Genomic DNA, 6,107 nt, shown 5'->3' with positions numbered 1-6,107 from the left:
GAAGGGGGGAAGCTAGATTGCACAGTGAATCGAGTCTCAACTCTGGAGTCAGGGAAACCTGAACTCAAATCCAGCCTCAGACAATGAGCAACACTTAATTCCATTGCCTTACAAAAACAACAACAAAAAAAGATACATGAATAATATTCTCTCACAATCATATGTCACGGCTTGTTTAGTCATTTACCTAAGGATGGACATCCCCTCAATTTCCAACTTTTTACCATCACAAAAAGTTTCTATAAATAGTTTTGAACATACAAATCTTTTTTTAAATTTCTTTGAGATACAGACCTGATAGCATTACTGTTGGATCAAAGGACGTGCATACCTAAAAATTATTCTCCACAGTATTCTCAAGAATAGTTAGACTAATTCATAATTCTACAAAGTGTACCAATTTTCATATTTCCCACTTCAATATTTGTCATTTTTTATAGTTATGGGGTAGTACATCAAAATTTTTAGAATTTACTGTCTCTCATCAATACTAATTTAGGGAATTTTTTTCATTTGATCATAAATAACATTGGCTTTTTTTTTCTTGATACTGCAAGTTCATGGTCTTTGACCATTTTTTGATTGGGGAAAACTCATATTTTTTAAAATTTTAATTCAGTTCCACATATATATATATATATATATTTATATATATATATATACGTATATATATATGAAACTTGAAAATTTTTGCCATTGTGTCATCATTAAAATAACTTTTAATATATCCAGTGACTAGAACACCAGCCCTGGAGTCAGGAGTACCTGAATTCAAATTCAGTCTCAGACACTTAATAATTGCTTAGCTGTGTGACCTTGGGCAAGTCACTTAATCCCATTGATTTAAAAATAAATAAGAGGACAATATCTTTTTTTATTAAAGATATTATTTGAGTTTTACAAATTTCCCCCCAATCTTACTTCCCTCCCCCACCCTCCCCACATGGAAAGCAATCTGTCAGTCTTTAATTTGTTTCTATGTTGTACATTGATCCAAATGGAGTGTGATGAGAGAGAAATCATATCCTTAAGGAAGAGACAAAAAGTCTAAGAGATAACAAGATCAGACAATAAGATATCTGTTTTTATTTTCTAAATTAAAGGGAATAGTCCCTGAACTTTGTTCAAACTCCACAGCTCCTTATCTGGATACAGATGGCACTCTCCTCTGCAGACAGCCCAAAATTGTTCCCTACTGTTGCACTGATGGAATGAGAGAGTCCTTCAAGGTTGAACATCACCCCCATGTCGCTGTTAGGGTATACAGCGTTTTTCTGGTTCTGCTCATCTCACTCAGCATCAGTTCATGCAAATCCCTCCAGGCTTCCCTAAATTCCCATCCCTCCTGGTTTCTAATAGAATAGTGTTCCATGACATACATATACCACAGTTTGCTAAGCCATTCCCCAATTGAAAGATATTTACTTGATTTCCAATTTTTTGCCACCACAAACAGGGCTGCTATGAATATTTTTGTACAAGTGATGTTTTTACCCTTTTTCACCATCTCTTCAGGGTATAGACCCAATAGTGGTAGTGCCGGGTCAAAGGATATGCTCATTTTTGTTGCCCTTGGGGCATAGTTCCAAATTTCTCTCCAGAAAGGTTGGATGAGTTCACAGCTAAGAGGACAATATCTTTTAGCAAGATGTAGTTTTGTGATTATCTCTTTTTAATTAAGTCTGTTTTTGCTTTTGCTTTATTTGAGATCATAATTCTACCCCAGCATCTTTTAATCATCTGAAGCCCACTAGCTTCTGCTCCTTCTCCTTATTTTAAGCTCTTGTATATCTTTCTGTTTCAAGTGTGTCCCTTAAGAAAAATAAAGTGGAGACTTCTGGCCAAGATGGCAGAGAGAAGACAGGCACAGTTCTAAAGTCTTCTGATCTTTCCCCATCTATCATATAAAACAAACCTCTTAACAGAAATCCAACCCACAAAACCCAGAAAGAAAAGCCAGGAGAAAGAACATCTACCTCAGGCTTTGTCTCCTGCAGCAGTATTGGACAAATTCAGGAGGGTGAGTCTGGGCTCAGAGGGTGGATTAGCCCAGGATCAGCTGGATTAGCAGCTGAATTGGAGCCAGGGAGTCTGAGGGCCCAAGAGCTGGACCTGCTGGATCAGTGGTGGGACTAGATGGTGGGGGCTTGAGTCAACTAGGGAACAGAGGCACTGGTGTTGGCGCTGTCCCTCTGGAGCTTGCCTACGAGGCTGGGGGGAGAGTTCTAGTACAGGAGAGCTGTGGACACCATCCCTGGGCTCCTCTGGTCTGAGGAACTCAAGAGTCCCATTATAGCTCAGACCTCTTCCCAGATTAAACAAATGCAAACTACTTCTGCCTCAGGCCCAGGTGTGTGAGCAGAAGGAACAGCCCAGCTGAGGAATGACCTCAGGCCAGGGTAAAGTCCACCATTGATTGAAGGCAAAAGGATTCAGTAGCTTCAACTCCTCCCTTCAAGCTAAGGGAGAAGGCCTCAATCAAGGTCACAGACACTCCAGAGAAAGCAACCAGCACCTCCCACTTGCCAGACAGAGAAATTGCATTCAGTGAGTAAAGCCTCTAGCAATCTCAAGCCCCTGTGAACCAGCCCCTCCCCAACTCAAGGTCTTAGCAAAATGAAGAAGAATCAGCAGAAAGGTGGATCCATAGAAAAATTCTTGGAAGGAAAAGACCCTAATTCAGAGAGACCTAGAAACTTTGAGGAGAATATGATCTGGTCTCCAGTACAGAAAGACTCCCTTAAAGAAATAAGGAAGGAATTTAAAAATCAATTAGAAAATTTGGCAAAAGAAACCCAAGACAAGAATCATACCTTGCAACAAGAAAACAAATCCTTAGAAAATACAATTAGACAATTACAAAATGAGAATAAATCTCTCAGATCCTCAATTGGGCAAATGCAAAAAGAATTCTCTCAAAATCTCAATTGGTCAAATGGAAAGCTCCTTCAAAAGCAGAATTGACCAATTGGAAAAGGAATTGTAAAAGGTTAATGAAGAAAACTCCTCCCTAAAAAAAAAAAGAATGGAGTCTGAAGAAACTAATGACTTCATGAGACAGCAAGAGCCTGTCAAACAAAATCAAAAAAATAGCAAAAATAGAAGAAAATATAAAATACCTCATCAGCAAAACCACTGACCTCGAGAACAGGTCAAGAAGGGGCAACCTGAAAATTATTGGACTTCCTGAAAACATTGAAGAGATAAGAAGCCTGGACTTAATATTGCAGGATCTAGAAATGGAAAATTGCCCTAATATCATGGAACCAGAGGGCAAAGTAGTTTTTGAAAGAATACAAGGATCCCTTCCAGAAAAAGATCCTAAAATGAAAACACCAAGGAATGTTGTGGCCAATTCCAGAACTATCAGATAAAAGAGAAAATCCTGCAAGCAACCAGAAAGAAACAATTTAAATATCAAGGATCCATAGTAAGGATTACATAGGACCTGGCTGCATCAACATTAAGGGATCAAAGGGCCTGGAACAAGATATTTTGAAGAGCAAGGGAGCTTAGAATGCAGCCAAGAATCCACTATCCTGCAAAGCTGAGCCTTCTCTTCCAGGGAAAATGATGGATATTTAATGAAATAGAAGAATTCCAAAAATTCCTGATGAAAAGACCAGAGCTAAATAGAAAATTTGGACATCCAATGGGAGGTTCAAGAGACACATGGAAAAGTAAAAGGGGGGGAGCAGTATAAAAAAAACTGCTGTCCAAAAAAGTTGAAATTGGCTATATCTCAGCATGGGGGGGAAAAGATTCTCATAAATGTTGAGAATTGTAACTCTAACAGAGAGAATATACCTTGCCAGAAGTGATGGACATTCATGACCTATCCATGAGACTGCTATCCAATAGGATGTAACTGGCTTTAACCCCACTTGGGAGAAAGACTCTAATAACTCTCAAGAACTTTAACTCTATTAGATAGAGTTAGCTAGAAGTGACAGATACTCAGAATTTTCTATGACTCAGATAGAATGATTTTTAAAAACACTACCTCCTTAAAATGGGGGACAGGAAGGAGACAGGAGGAGGGAGGGGATTGAATGGAGTAAATCTCATTGCATTAAAAGGTACAAAATACCCATGGTAATAGAGGGGAAGAAAGGAGAAGATGAGAAACACCTGAATCTTCTTCTCATCAGACTTGGCTTAAAGTCAACTTTACACATACTTATTTAACTTAAAAAAACCATCTAACCTTTCAAGTATTAAAAGGGAAAAAGGGGAAAAGGGGAAAAGGGGAGTGGGGAATGGAGAAAGGAAGGGGGAGGAGGAAAAGGGGGAACTAACAAAAGGAAGGGAAGGAAAAAGGGAAAAAGGGAAAGGGGAAAGAAAGGGGAGGGGTGATATAAGAGGGCAAACACATTGAAAGGGGTGATATTCAGAAACAAAATACTGGACGGATAAAGAGAAGAGGGGGAAAAATACAAACAGAGGGAAGATAGCATGGAGGGCAATAAAGAATTAGTAATCATAACTTTGAATGTGAATGGGATGAACTCTCCCTTAAAATGTAAGCAAATAGCAGAGTGGATTAAAAACCAGAATTCTACAATATGATTTCTCTCTCAACACACTCAATTTGGATCAATGTACCATATGGAAACAAAATAAAGACTGACAGATTGCTTTCTGTGGGGGTGGGGGAGGGAGGTAAGATTAGGAGAAAAATTGTAAAACTCAAAATCTTTTAAAAAATAAATAAATAAAATAAAAAATAAAATAAAATAAAATAAAAACATACAAAAAAAGATTTTAAAAAATAGACTTTGATCAGATGGTACAGTGGATAGAGCAACAGCACTAAACTAATAAGGGACTGAGTTTAAATCTGGCCTTCAGATACTTGGCACTATCCAAGACCCTGGGCAAATCACTTAATCTCAATTGCCTCACCAAAAAAAACAACCAAACAAAAAAAAAAAACAGAACTTATGAAAGAAAATTGCAGTAGTAAATCCCCCCCCCATTTTTAGCTTTTCTTCTAATTTAAAGATATTACTTTCTTTGGGCAGAACCTTTTTTTAATTTAATGTAATCAACATTATCCATTTTATTTACAGGAAACTCTATCTCTTCTTTTGTTGCAATTATTCTTCACCGTGAAAGATAATAATAAACCTAATAAACCAGATAATGCTAATAAACCAGAACTCTTCAGTTACTCTCAGGATGGCAAAGGAAGAACTAGCCAGCAACCCTCTGGGCATCCCAAAGAATAAAAATTTTAACTAAAACAGTAGTCCAGAGGAAGAGGGTGTTAAACAAGTAGACTCTCAATTTAATTTGCAAGAAATGCAATTAAAAAGTTCTATGTGCACCTTATGCTCAACATATTCTTCTAGAGTATGAGGAACATAAAAAAAGTTATAGTCAGAAGTCAAGATAATGGAAACAGTTAAGCTAAAACTGAATTTAATATCACTGGATTATAAGATCACAAAGATCCCTTCTTATTACAAATGAGTACCCTTACTACGAGGTTGACTAAGCTTTTTCTATTTTTCTTATTTCCCTCACACAACAGATCTACACAAAGAAAAATTCCAGTATAAGAAATCCTCAACCTCCATAATTCAACTCAGTTGTGTCTCCTGCTCCTGATATTGGCCTGAGTTAGATGAATTGTTGGTTAGGGGTTTGAACAAAAAAAAAAGGCTGAGTCACTTTCCTAAAATAGGAATATCCATCAATATAGGTATAGGGATGAGACACAGTGTTCTGTCCCTTTCCTATGGATTGAAATACTAAAGAACGATAGTCACACAACTTTTCTGTGTCCCCTCTGGCATTTTTTAGTTTTCTTTTTAAGATACATTAAGTGCTTCCTAGAAATATCTATCTTGGGGTTGTATTTCTGACTGTAATCACAAGGATGACAGTAAAATTTCTCCCTCTTTTCCTCATGTAAATTAAATGTCCTTGCCAGTAACAAGATGAGTTCTTTAACTCATTTTGACCCAAATGAACTTGGTGAACATCACTAAGCTAGTTAGAAAGGGAATCCCACAAACATTGCTGGGATAAAGTCGTATCTTACCTTGGCAAAGTAAGGTAATTTCAAGTTCTTTGACTTACCTCCTGTGTATCTTCCAGGC

This window comes from Macrotis lagotis, chromosome X, assembly GCF_037893015.1.
Source record: "Macrotis lagotis isolate mMagLag1 chromosome X, bilby.v1.9.chrom.fasta, whole genome shotgun sequence".
Lineage (NCBI taxonomy): Eukaryota > Metazoa > Chordata > Mammalia > Peramelemorphia > Peramelidae > Macrotis > Macrotis lagotis.
This window is presented reverse-complemented; position numbering follows the sequence as displayed.